Source organism: Anomaloglossus baeobatrachus, chromosome 3 (assembly GCF_048569485.1).
Source record: "Anomaloglossus baeobatrachus isolate aAnoBae1 chromosome 3, aAnoBae1.hap1, whole genome shotgun sequence".
Lineage (NCBI taxonomy): Eukaryota > Metazoa > Chordata > Amphibia > Anura > Aromobatidae > Anomaloglossus > Anomaloglossus baeobatrachus.
This window is the reverse complement of record NC_134355.1, coordinates 637,608,609-637,622,540: the sequence shown is the minus strand read 5'-3', so window position 1 is coordinate 637,622,540 and position 13,932 is coordinate 637,608,609. Positions and strand designations below refer to the sequence as shown.

Here is a 13,932-nt window from a genome sequence, read left to right as displayed (position 1 = left end):
ATATCCGTCCATGGTCGTGAAGGGGTTAAAGTACTTTGCTCTGCCCTCAGCCGGGCAGATCAAAGTGTAGATGCGCAGGAGCACAATGGAGCCCTCTCTGTGAATGACGCCAGATGCCAGAGGACGAGATCGCACCAGATGGAGAAGGCGCTGGACTGGAGAGCAGCAACATCCATCGGACCAATCCACCCCCTAGGTGAGTATTATAAAGGTTTTTTTATGTTATACAGAGCGGCCTGGGCTCTTATATACAGCGATCAGGAATACTGTATTTAAGGGCTCACTGGTGGTGGCCACAGCTTATAGGGGCCAAATCTAGTGAATAATCCCTTTACATTTTTTCTCTACATGATACTTAATCTAGACATAAACTCAGGGCTTGTTCACAGGTAGCATTTTTACAGTATTTGTTTCCACGCCTTTTTGCTGCAGAAAAAAACCTCAGCATTTCACAGTACCATCGAATTGAATGGAGTTTCTGAGCTCTCATGCACATGCTGGTTATTTTTTGAGTTCAACCAGCAAAGCGTTTTGTAGTATCTGCAGCATTTCAATTCTTTCAGCAATTTTACAGCATTTTTTACTCCTTTAAATGGACGGGAACAAATAAAAACAAGTAAAAATGCATCAAAAAGCAAATAAAAATTAACCAAAAATACACGTCTTTTACACAGACGTTTTTTTTCTGCCAACACTGCTGACTAATCGGCTGCAAATACTAAATTATTTATTATTATTATTATTATTATTATTATTATTATTATTATTATTAGACTGTTTCCTCGGCAATTAAATTCTAATTAAAAGTAAACACCTAAATAACAAAAATAAAAATATAACAAAAATATTCTAAAAAAATAATAAGATAAAATACAATAAATAAGATGTATTTACTAAATAATAACATGGAAATACTTTAAGTGAAAAAATACATTTATAAAAATGAAATAAAATAAAACAAATACATTTATTTTTAAAGATTTTTTTTTTTTAAAAAATTCTATACAACAAATTAAGTAGCAAATTCTCAGCACTGACAACAGACTGACCCGTGTCTGATTGAAATAAGCCATTTTTAATATTAAGTCTTTACTACGCAGCTGTAAATGTGAGATATGTTGAGGTTTAAAGTTCAAGTGCTAATTTGGGGTAAAAGATTTCTGTTTTACGTGTGGAAATTTCACTTTTTGCTTTTTTGAACCCTGTGTAACTTTTAAGTGTTTATAATCAGTAGTGGGAAATGGTTCCCGTCTCTTGAAAGGACCCTGAGACAAGAAGCAGATTCGGCTCCAGCTGCCGGTGTCTGTTTTGTGTCTTCTGTCTCTACAAAGGTATTATAGTAAATTTAGTAAGAAGACATCACACGGTATTTTCACCTGGTCAGCTCTGTTTTTTTTCCCCTTGTCAAAGTTCATTGCTTTTGGTATTTTTATACCAGGTCTGAGCTAACAAGGCAACTAGTAGGAAGGATTCCTGTAAACATCTAAGCCCACTATTATTATTATTATTATTTATTATTATGACACCATTTATTCCATGGCGCTTTACAAGTGAAAAGGATATACATAAAAACAAGTGCAACAATCATGAACATTACAAAAATTGACTGGTGCAGGAGGAGAGAGGACCCTGCCCGTGAGGGCTCACAGTCTACAGGGGATGGATGAGGGGACAGTAGGTGAGGGTAGAGATGGTCATGCGGCTCATCATAATGCACAAATTTATCTGCTTTTGAGATGAAAGTAGACCCCCTTACCGCTTGGGTTCCTGTGTGGTATGTCTTCTGCTTGCCTCCATCCTGTGCCAGTCATTACACTGGTTACCCATCCGATACAGAATACAATATAAGCTTATCACTCTCACACAGAAAGCTCGACACAGTTCTGCCCCTCCATACATCTCCTACATCATCTCGTTATACCACCATACCCATGCTCTACATTTTGCTAATGATCTAGGACTTACATCCTCTATAATCTAACCCCCCCATTCTTGTCTCCAAGGCTTCTCTCACACTGCACCTCCATCTGATTTAGGTGGTTGGGTAAGCAGGACCAACTCCAGCATGGGTTTGATTGCATCGTTTTTGGCGGGCTTTGCACACTACGACATCGCAGGTGCGATGTCGGTGGGGTCAAATTGAAAGTGACGCACATCCGGCATCACATGCGACATCGTAGTGTGTAAACCCTAGATGATACGATTAACGAGCGCAAAATCGTCGTAATCGTATCATCGGTGCAGCGTCGGCGTAATCCATAATTACGCTGACACGACGGTCCGATGTTGTTCCTCGTTCCTGCGGAAGCACACATCGCTGTGTGTGAAGCCACAGGAGCGAGGAACATCTCCTACCGGCGTCACCGCGGCTTCCATAGGATATGCGGAAGGAAGGAGGTGGGCGGGATGTTTACATCCTGCTCATCTCCGCCCCTCCGCCGCTATTGGCCACCTGCCGTGTGACGTCGCTATGACACCGCACGACCCGCCCCCTTAGGAAGCAGGCGGGTCGCCGGCCATAGCGACGGTCGCAGGGCAGGTACTCACCTGCCCTGCGACCGTCGCATGTGAAGCTGGCGTAGCGATAATTTTCGCTACGCCAGCTATCACACGATATCGTACCTGCGACGGGGGCAGGGACTATCGCGTGCGACATCGCAGCATCGGCTTGCGATGTTGCAACGTGCAAAGCCCGCCTTTGACTCGATTGTTAAAGACATCAGATGTGACATGGATTTTAGCACATATTCTGCACTAAAATCTGCCTTAACTTGGGACGCTATCCTCTTCCAATGCATGATAATGGGGTGCTTGTATCTATATTTACATAGGTCAGAAAAAATGAGCATACACATAGTTATCTCCTTCCACGTGGGTAAGTCTTTTCCTCATGCGGATCTGTAGCATCTAAATGCTGGAAATCCAAATTCCAGCCCCGATTTTTGCTTCAGAAATATATCAGTTTGTATATTCTAATAATTCATTGGATCTCTGAGTCCGTCAAATGATCAGGAAAGATTTTCATAGTCTGAAAACAAATAATAAAATTATCATTCAATCATATTAAGAAGAGTTCTTGAAAACAAAAGAGGTGCACAAAGTGTATGGGAAAATGGCAGAATTCTTCATTGTTTAATGAAACTGGAATACCTGCTATACTATCCTATGAGCGGATTAACGTTAAACTACAGTTTTGCCCGACAAAACATCCAACTAAAAATACCCGTCCTGAATTGATCTCTGCTGCTTTCAGCTTTCCAAACTTTTTATGTAAATGTATTAATCGGAACAATGGATCAAAGAGGTTATACAACTGCAATCAACAACTTTCTACCAACATTGCTATAATGCTCATGGACTACTTTGCTTTTTTATCCACTGAAAACCAACAGTATGTGGGTTGCAAGATGGATTCAGTTATAGGAGGTAGGAGAAAACATCATTGCTCTGTGAGGAAGATCAAGCTTGTGGCTCAGAGTTTTGCATCCTTTTAAAGCAATTTCCGCCATAATTCTTGCAAAATTGCTTTGATGATTGGGAGAGAAAATAATACCTTCTTGCAGATGTTATGTTTCAATCTGGGACCACAAGGATGCAAGGCAGTAGGGCAATGAACCATTATGCTGTCCTATCTTTGGTGGGAGATTTAAAGATGGCGGTTGTGAGTCGCCCAACACAGCGCTGCAGCGGTCGCCTGCGGGACGCTGCGGGGACTTCTCTGTAGTGACCCTTCTGGCCACAGGTAGGTCAGGTTAACTTCAATGGGAATCGTGACGCCAATCTCGGTAATTGCTGTCAGGGGGTGACCGCCACTGCAGTTTAGGGAGCGCCTGGGGCTGGTGGTAAATGCAGTCAGTTGTTGTAGCCTCCCAAGAGTGAGGCTGGCCCCAGGGCCCGGTGTAAGTGTGTAGTACCACAGGTTGCAGAAGAACTCACACACAGGCAGCCATGTCTTTCATGGTTTTTACTCACTTTCAGATGGTAGCTGTTAGTCAACCTGGGCGATGCTATGATGAACCAGGTGGAACCAGGTATCCCTCCGGCTAATGTAGGGGCAACTGCTGACTCGCCTTCCTAGCCCTTCTTGTTTGGGGTGACTCATTACTTGTAGTACTGCGTGAATCACCCAGGGAAGTCGCAATTGCCGTTCTCCCCTTTCTGACTTGTTTGCTGACAGCGTGGACCAAGGTTAAGATGGCTCCAGGCTCAATCCTCCTTATGGGCCCCCTCGTTGCTGCTGATGCTGCGGACTCTGTGTGGTTCAGTGAGGTACATCCAATACCCTCACCAGCAGGTTTAGCAGGCTGAGTAAATGGGTTCCTGCTCTAGGGACCTGTTTCCCCGTGCGGGCTTGGTCTACCGGTAGTCTTCTTACTCAGCCATCTCTTCACTAGGTCGATTTCAGGCAGCACCACTGGGTAGCCACTCTCCCCCGCCAGCAGCCACTACAGGTGCAGGGTCTGACAGTGTCCTGCTCCTCTGCTCTACACCTCAGATGCGGCTCCTCCACTCCTACTCCTCTGGCAGCTACTGCACAACTCTCTGTCTCCAGTCCCACTACCCACCACTAGCTGGGATGCGAGGGCTACGCCCCCTCCCTGGAACTGCCCAGGGGTCCCCTCTAAGCTGTTTGTGTGTCCTGGTTACTAAGTGTCTGTGTGTCAACACCCTAGTCAGCCTTCAGGATTACCTGTTTGTACTGACCCAGGCGTGGGTGCAGTACTCAGTGGTGCCTGACCAGATCAGGGGCGCCACAGTTGCAGCACTTAAAACCAAGAATATTCATGAACTAGAGGCCAGTGCTCACTATGAATAGGCTGAGATTGTGGGCGCAACTATAGTGGATTGAAGTTGCACCTGTAAATTTGCAACCTTTGACCCATTTGGGAAGACCAGTTTGGTTAAAGGAAACCTGTCACTAGATTTTGAGTCTATAAGTTGTGGCCACCACCAGTGAGCCATTTCAGAATACTGTATATAAGAGCCCAAGGCACTCTGCAGAATGTAAAAATCACTTTTATATTACTCCCCTAGCGGGTGGTCTGGTAGGACGGGTTTTACTGCTTTCCAATCCGGCGCCTCCTCTCTCTGGTCTGGCGCCTCCTCTCTGCTGCAATTGTCATCCTCCTTCGACCTAGCCCAGTGTGGATGACATGTCCTACGTCATCGACACAAGCCGGCATTACAGTCTTGTAGAGGCACGCTTTGATCTGCCCTGCTCAGAGTAGATCAAAGTATTGTAGTGCACATGTGCGGGCGGTCTTTTACCTTTCTTTGTGCCTGTGCTTTACAGTACATTGATCTGCCTTCACCAGGGCAGAGCAATGCGTGCCTGCGCATGGCCGTAATGCCGGCTTGTATAGATGACGTAGACGTGTCATTCATACTGGGCTGGGTCGAAGGAGGATGGTGAGCGCAGCAGAGAGGAGGTACCAGAGCGGAGAGCAGTGACACCATCGGACAGGACCATCCCTAGATGAGTATTATAAAAGTGATTTTTACGTTCTACAGAGCTGCCTCGACTCTTATGTACAGTATTCTGGAATGCTGTATATAAGGGTTCACTGTTGGTGGCCACAGCTTATAGTCTCCAAATCTGGTGACAGATTCCCTTAAATACCAGTAATTAATGAATTTGCATTGGAGCTCATGAGCTTCAAGTTAACCCACTGGCTAAAAAAATGTTATGTTTTTCTATTTTTATAGGTAATCTCTAGTGCTGGATCCATTTTTTCCTTTCCTGTATAATTCTGAGACTGCAGTTGTCAGTGAAAGTGGCCTTTTGTGCAAAAGTTATAGAAACCACTTGTGTTGAGCAGATTACTAGTCAATTTTGCTCATAATAATCTTAATTTTTCAATAATAATTTTGATTTCAACTGTATGACTTATTGTATCTAATTAATACAATGGCATAAAAAGTACAAGTAAATGAAGCTATCATGTAAGAGGCAGCTGTTTAGATGACAAGCTCCTTGGACGACTCTTTCAGAGAATCTAAGAATAAAGTAAGAGCCTGGCTTATATGTAATTCTTTTGTTTGGTTTTGTTGGCAGAAATGATGAATTGTCTGGGTTAAAATAGTATTGTATGAAGTCAGAATCCTTTTTAAAAGCACAACCTTATACCTTTCTGCTCAATGTCCCCAGCAATCGTCACTTAAAATCCGACGTATATGATAGGTTAAGTGAACCTTTCCCCTATAGCCGGTTTTCAAGACTGGAGCAACAAATACGATTGTCCCGGAACTTCTCGTCTGCGTCTATTTCACGAACACCTAAACGTTAATATGGCCGAATAAAAATCTAATTACACATTTAATATTTTGTTGACCAGTAATGTTCTTTCTTTCGATTTTTGTCAAGAGTATGCTGCACAAGCTTTCCTTGCACCTGTAAATAAATGCCCTCCCTCCCAACTGTTCACGTCGTAGTTGACCGTGGTTGACAGACACATGTTAAATATCATTTCTAACCCAATCACAGCATTAATGTGGCATAAAACCAAAGAAAACACATTTCTCCCAGCATTGCTGATTTTTTTGGTCGGCTAGTAAGGAGAAGTGCTGGCTCAACACGAGATTATGCTTGGACGAATAGGGATCGAAATGTCAATGTTGTATGTAATTAGAATTTAAAAATAGGTCTCTACTCATCAGAACTTTAATTAGTCCAGTCAAGTCTGGTTCAGTCCCAAAAATATTTACATATTACAATATAGTTTGAAACTTTGTTGAAATCCGCACTTGAGGCCGGAGATTTGATGGAAAACACAAAAAGAACAAGATGTCAACAGTTTCACGGTTGGGTTAGAGTAGAACAGCCGCCATCATGATTACTTGGATTTATCCTCTTCAAGCCAGTGATAATTATTTTAGAAATCAAGCAAATAGATAGGCAGCTCTAAAAAGGGGTTTTCAGAGTTAACAGGAAAAAAACCCTAATTTTTTAGTTGGTTTTTTTTTACACAATTTTGGCTTGAATCTGGTAAAGTTTTAAAATACTCAAACAAACATTACTCACTTGTTAAAACACATAAAGCTCCAACTACTTTGGTGGTCTATGTGTTTCGAGGGTACCAGAACGGAGAGTGGTCTCTCCTATTTCTGGTGTCAGGAGACCATAGCGCAAGGCTTCATACACATTTTCTCAGGTTAATGCTGTTGGCTGTGCAGATTCTCCTTTATTCAGCACTGCTAGGGTTAAGTAGATCATCTGGTCTCCTGAAACTCTGAATGTAAGCATTAGTCAGCTGTTCTCTATTGCTAATCAGCTCTGCAATAAAGACTTCTCTCCTAGTCCAGGAAAACTGCTGGTGATAGCTTCTGCTATACTTGCTTCTAGTGGGAACCTGTTAGCTGAGGACTAGGAAGCAATTCAGAGAACATATGAAAGTTTTGTTCTTTTCCCTTTCTTAGTCCTCTTTGGTTTTCCCCTCTGGTCCATTCCCCTTTATTACCTCTTCTTGTTTTTCATACTTTGTATGAATGCTGTTTATTTAACCCTGTCTGTCTTATCCTCTCTGTATCTTAAACCTAAATTGAGATTAGCGTTTCTGCTGTGCTACACACTAAACAGGGCCCGGGGAAGACAGGGATAGGTACATGATCGGCGACAGGGGGGAAAGACCCACATTGGGACGTTAGGGAATGCAGGGATCAGTCTCAGGTGAGTTTAGGAGGTGACCTCCGTCCGTGGGATTAGGCACATATCATCTGGGCACAGGACAGGACACAGCGCTGGCTCCCTGCGGTTAGATGTGCTTCGGCGCTCGGGACACTTTGTCCTTGCAGGTTGAGCTTTTCTTCGGACCAAGTATCGGTATGTCTTTACACCTTTTTGGAGTGTTTTCTCCCACAGGACATTTCAAAGGACTAGTAATGGTGCTGTAAATGTCCTGTTGTTTCCTCTTGCAGAATCGTTATGGGATCACCTGTAGTGATCGTTTGTTTTCATGTCTTTAGGTGAAAGAAGTGTTCATTATAACACTTGGTCACTATACTGGAACACTGTGTAAAGGAGCTTTTCTTTGCAGGTATACACTTTTTTCCATAGATGTATGTCCTGTCCTGTTTATATTCGCATATTTCTATGCGGGATATTAGATCATTATTATTATTCCTTTTAGGATTATATAGATTCCGATGCTGCGTATTGATACAGCACCCCCTACCTCAGTGACCAAGAAATTACAGGTATTTATTTTTCAGGACTAGTCAGGTGTCATCTAGTAAATTTATGCTTGCACCATTTGTCCTGGTTTGGTGGATACAGGACGATATACCACACTGATGTGGCTCCCTAAGGGAATTCAACGTACTTCTAGGTCCATGACTATTATCCTTTTTTCATTTTAGGACTGGACACACTAACAGTGTAGATATTGGTGTAACACCATCAACTAAAGAAATTGGACTCTTTGCATGTATAGGTATCTACTTTTCTCTATGGGACACTGTAGGTTTCCTGAATCTACCTTGTTTAATTGGTATTTTACTGTCTCTGTCTATGCAGATGTCCCTGCTGCCCTAATGTGACCTAGACATGGTTAGGATGTGATCTATAAGCCTTTTAAACACAAGGATAGGAAGACTCATGTGATACCTTAGGAGTTTTTTTGATTTACTAAACTCCTAGCATCCCATTGGCTATTCATCCATTTTTGGAGTTATAACGAGGTATTTTTCATCTTATCCACTTTGTTGCCTCTTTCCTTCCTCCCCCCTCCCCCCTCCCCCTCCTTCCCCTCCCCCCCCCCCCCCCCCCCCTTCCATTCCCCTTCCCCCCTTCCAAGCCTATCAACTCAGTTCCTCAGAATATTTTCTTGTCGGCTTTATTTAGAGACAAGTTCTTCTGAATGAGAATATCTGCCAGCATATCATGTGATTAAAACCAAGTTTTTCTGGTATATTATCAAAAGGCTTTCGGGTTGGACCGTTCATATCCCGCTCTATAACTATTACCGTTATGTAAGTTATATACCCAAGAGAATATAATGATTTTTCAATCTACTTTGATGAAGTTATATTAAGACATTACTTGTCCTCTCTTTTTTGTGCATCAACAGGTATGACTTTTTTTACCCCTGATGATCCCCCAGCATTGCGTTAGGTGGGGGAGAAACGCGTCGGGAGAGCGTGGGGTGACAGCTACTGCAGCGGGTCCCCTACAGCTCCACCTAACAAAATTTAAATTCATCTGACTGAAGTATCTATTTGAGTCAGGAACCAAATTTAACGCATTTGTGTTTATGTGTATATTTATGGTTTTGCACTAATCACCTGGGTTGGTGGTGGACACCCCTTGGCTAGAGATAGGGACAGGGAGGGACAGCCACCCGGAACGGGGAGTGCCCAGTAACTTAGGACACCCTCCGTCGTCAGGAAGGGTCAATAAAGGCTATGAGATCAGTAATCTGACGACTCTGTGAATATCTATCTATCGCTATCCTTTTCACGCTGAAACTATCTCCTCCCAACATCTCACTGGCACTGTGTTGTCCTTTATGTATTTTTAGAGAGACACTGTTTGTCATTTTATAATTTTCTAAATAAAACTTAAATATTTTTAGAGGTATTGTTTTTTCTGTGGTCTTATGAGTTTAGGAGGTGACCCTGCTCCACGATCCCTAGCGCAAGGGCCCTCCATTGTATTGTGTATCCTGTGTGTTGTGGCACTCACCGGGGTTTCCTGTGTACCTGGCAGAACCCCGGTAGTCACTGCGTGACATTATCTTTATCTGTTCCTGAAAGCATTAAGTGCTCAAATAACCATTTCAGCCAATCACTAGTCTCAGTGGACCAATGCCATAGATGCAGGAAAAGGTAAGTTCAGGTCAGTATTCATGGCTGTAATGGTGGTGCTTAGAGGTAGTGATTGGTGCAAGAGTTATAGTAAATGCTTACATTATCACTGTAGGACAAGTCGTTAAAACATGTCCTACAGTATAATTTTGTATAATTTAGTATAGTAGTAACTAGTGATGAGCGAGCATGCTTGTAACTACTCGGTACTCGCACGAGTATCGCTGTACTCGGGCTGCTCGGCGGGGACCGAGTAATCTCGCGATACTCGTGCTTTACTCGTGGTCTTCATTTCTGCATGTTGGCGCTCTTTTGAGAGCCAGCCCTCATGCAGGGATTGGCTGGCAGACCACTGCAATGCCACAGCCCTGTTAGTTGTGGAATTGCAGTGATTGGCCGGCCTGCACAGCGTCACCGAGCCTTTATATCGGCCGGCGCGCTGTGCTCTGCTCACAGCTATTCTGACAGTGAGTGTAGGGAGAGTGTCGCTGATTCAGGGAAAGCTTTGCGGCCCTTTATAGTTAGTTCCGGAGCAGGGCTGCAAACAGTGTGACCAGAAGTCCTTCTCAGGACTATTCTAGTTGTATACAGGCAGGCAGGGTATAGCCAGGTCGGAGTACAGTAGCAGAGTCCTTCTCAGGACTATTGTTGCTATATACAGGCAGGGTATAGCCAGGTCGGAATACAGGCTAGTGACCAGAAGAGTCCTTGTCAGGACTATTGTAGCAGTATACAGGCAGGCAGGCAGGGTATATATAGCCATTCCTAGTGGTGACCGTATACCAGCCTTCATCATATCTGGGGCTGGTGTACACAGTGTAAAACAGTCCAGATAGTGTCAGACTTCTCAGTAATTGTCGCTCCTAAAAACCAGTTAGGTTCTTATTGCGTCCGTGCTTGCATTTAAAAACAGCACGTGTGTGGCAGTCGGTGGCAGGGTACAGGTGCGCGTTTTGCACAAACTATTATATAACGCACAAGTCTAGTGTATAATACACGTCAGTCAGCAGTGTCTGATAGTGTCAGACTTCTCAGTAATTGTCGCTCCTAAAACCCAGTTAGGTTCTTATTGCGTCCGTGCTTGCATTTAAAAACAGCACGTGTGTGGCAGTCGGTGGCAGGGTACAGGTGCGCGTTTTGCACAAACTATTATATAACGCACAAGTCTAGTGTATAATACACGTCAGTCAGCAGTGTCTGATAGTGTCAGACTTCTCAGTAATTGTCGCTCCTAAAAACCAGTTATGTTCTTATTGCGTCCGTGCTTGCATTTAAAAACAGCACGTGTGTGGCAGTCGGTGGCAGGGTACAGGTGCGCGTTTTGCACAAACTATTATATAACGCACAAGTCTAGTGTATAATACACGTCAGTCAGCAGTGTCTGATAGTGTCAGACTTCTCAGTAATTGTCGCTCCTAAAAACCAGTTAGGTTCTTATTGCGTCCGTGCTTGCATTTAAAAACAGCACGTGTGTGGCAGTCGGTGGCAGGGTACAGGTGCGCGTTTTGCACAAACTATTATATAACGCACAAGTCTAGTGTATAATACACGTCAGTCAGCAGTGTCTGATAGTGTCAGACTTCTCAGTAATTGTCGCTCCTAAAACCCAGTTAGGTTCTTATTGCGTCCGTGCTTGCATTTAAAAACAGCACGTGTGTGGCAGTCGGTGGCAGGGTACAGGTGCGCGTTTTGCACAAACTATTATATAACGCACAAGTCTAGTGTATAATACACGTCAGTCAGCAGTGTCTGATAGTGTCAGACTTCTCAGTAATTGTCGCTCCTAAAAACCAGTTATGTTCTTATTGCGTCCGTGCTTGCATTTAAAAACAGCACGTGTGTGGCAGTCGGTGGCAGGGTACAGGTGCGCGTTTTGCACAAACTATTATATAACGCACAAGTCTAGTGTATAATACACGTCAGTCAGCAGTGTCTGATAGTGTCAGACTTCTCAGTAATTGTCGCTCCTAAAAACCAGTTAGGTTCTTATTGCGTCCGTGCTTGCATTTAAAAACAGCACGTGTGTGGCAGTCGGTGGCAGGGTACAGGTGCGCGTTTTGCACAAACTATTATATAACGCACAAGTCTAGTGTATAATACACGTCAGTCAGCAGTGTCTGATAGTGTCAGACTTCTCAGTAATTGTCGCTCCTAAAACCCAGTTAGGTTCTTATTGCGTCCGTGCTTGCATTTAAAAACAGCACGTGTGTGGCAGTCGGTGGCAGGGTACAGGTGCGCGTTTTGCACAAACTATTATATAACGCACAAGTCTAGTGTATAATACACGTCAGTCAGCAGTGTCTGATAGTGTCAGACTTCTCAGTAATTGTCGCTCCTAAAAACCAGTTACAGTTAGGTCCAGATATATTTGGACAGTGACACAATTTTTGCGAGTTGGGCTCTGCATGCCACCACATTGAACTTGAAATGAAACCTCTACAACAGAATTCAAGTGCAGATTGTAACGTTTAATTTGAAGGTTTGAACAAAAATATCAGATAGAAATTGTAGGAATTGTACACATTTCTTTACAAACACTCCACATTTTAGGAGGTCAAAAGTAATTGGACAAATAAACCAAACCCAAACAAAATATTTTTATTTTCAATATTTTGTTGCGAATCCTTTGGAGGCAATCACTGCCATAAGTCTGGAACCCATGGACATCACCAAACGCTGGGTTTCCTCCTTCTTAATGCTTTGCCAGGCCTTTACAGCCGCAGCCTTCTGGTATTGCTTGTTTGTGGGTCTTTCCGTCTTAAGTCTGGATTTGAGCAAGTGAAATGCATGCTCAATTGGGTTAAGATCTGGTGATTGACTTGGCCATTGCAGAATGTTCCACTTTTTTGCACTCATGAACTCCTGGATAGCTTTGGCTGTATGCTTGGGGTCATTGTCCATCTGTACTATGAAGCGCCGTCCGATCAACTTTGTGGCATTTGGCTGAATCTGGGCTGAAAGTATATCCCGGTACACTTCAGAATTCATCCGGCTACTCTTGTCTGCTGTTATGTCATCAATAAACACAAGTGACCCAGTGCCATTGAAAGCCATGCATGCCCATGCCATCACGTTGCCTCCACCATGTTTTACAGAGGATGTGGTGTGCCTTGGATCATGTGCCTTTCCCTTTCTTCTCCAAACTTTTTTCTTCCCATCATTCTGGTACAGGTTGATTTTTGTCTCATCTGTCCATAGAATACTTTTCCAGAACTGAGCTGGCTTCATGAGGTGTTTTTCAGCAAATTTAACTCTGGCCTGTCTATTTTTGGAATTGATGAATGGTTTGTATCTAGATATGAACCCTTTGTATTTACTTTCATGGAGTCTTCTCTTTAGTGTTGACTTAGAGACAGATACACCTACTTCACTGAGAGTGTTCTGGCCTTCAGTTGATGTTGTGAACGGGTTCTTCTTCACCAAAGAAAGTATGCGGCGATCATCCACCACTGTTGTCATCCGTGGATGCCCAGGCCTTTTTGAGTTCCCAAGCTCACCAGTCAATTCCTTTTTTCTCAGAATGTACCCGACTGTTGATTTTGCTACTCCAAGCATGTCTGCTATCTCTCTGATGGATTTTTTTCTTTTTTTTCAGCCTCAGGATGTTCTGCTTCACCTCAATTGAGAGTTCCTTAGACTGCATGTTGTCTGGTCACAGCAACAGCTTCCAAATGCAAAACCACACACCTGTAATCAACCCCAGACCTTTTAACTACTTCATTGATTACAGGTTAACAAGGGAGACACCTTCAGAGTTAATTGCAGCCCTTAGAGTTCCTTGTCCAATTACTTTTGGTCCCTTGAAAAAGAGGAGGCTATGCATTACAGAGCTATGATTCCTAAACCCTTTCTCTGATTTGGATGTGAAAACTCTCATATTGTAGCTGGGAGTGTGCACTTTAAGCCCATATTATATATATAATTGTATTTCTGAACATGTTTTGTAAACAGCTAAAATAACAAAACTTGTGTCACTGTCCAAATATTTCTGGACCTAACTGTATGTTCTTATTGCGTCCGTGCTTGCATTTAAAAACAGCACGTGTGTGGCAGTCGGTGGCAGGGTACAGGTGCGCGTTTTGCACAAACTATTATATAACGCACAAGTCTAGTGTATAATACACGTCAGTC

The 13,932-nt window shown here is 43.3% G+C and overlaps 2 long non-coding RNA genes across 2 annotated transcripts; both read left to right on the top strand.

Annotated features, from left to right (window-relative positions):
* The first annotated feature begins 7,700 nt into the window (after positions 1-7,700).
* On the top strand, positions 7,701-8,551 carry LOC142295689 (uncharacterized). Its single transcript, XR_012751520.1, has 5 exons — positions 7,701-7,819; positions 7,963-8,033; positions 8,127-8,193; positions 8,356-8,429; positions 8,513-8,551. It is a non-coding gene; the product is annotated as an uncharacterized LOC142295689 (long non-coding RNA).
* A 19-nt stretch (positions 8,552-8,570) lies between these two features.
* LOC142295688 (uncharacterized) lies at positions 8,571-9,482 on the top strand. The gene is made up of 3 exons (XR_012751519.1): positions 8,571-8,676; positions 8,840-8,967; positions 9,066-9,482. It is a non-coding gene; the product is annotated as an uncharacterized LOC142295688 (long non-coding RNA).
* The last annotated feature ends 4,450 nt before the right edge of the window (positions 9,483-13,932 follow it).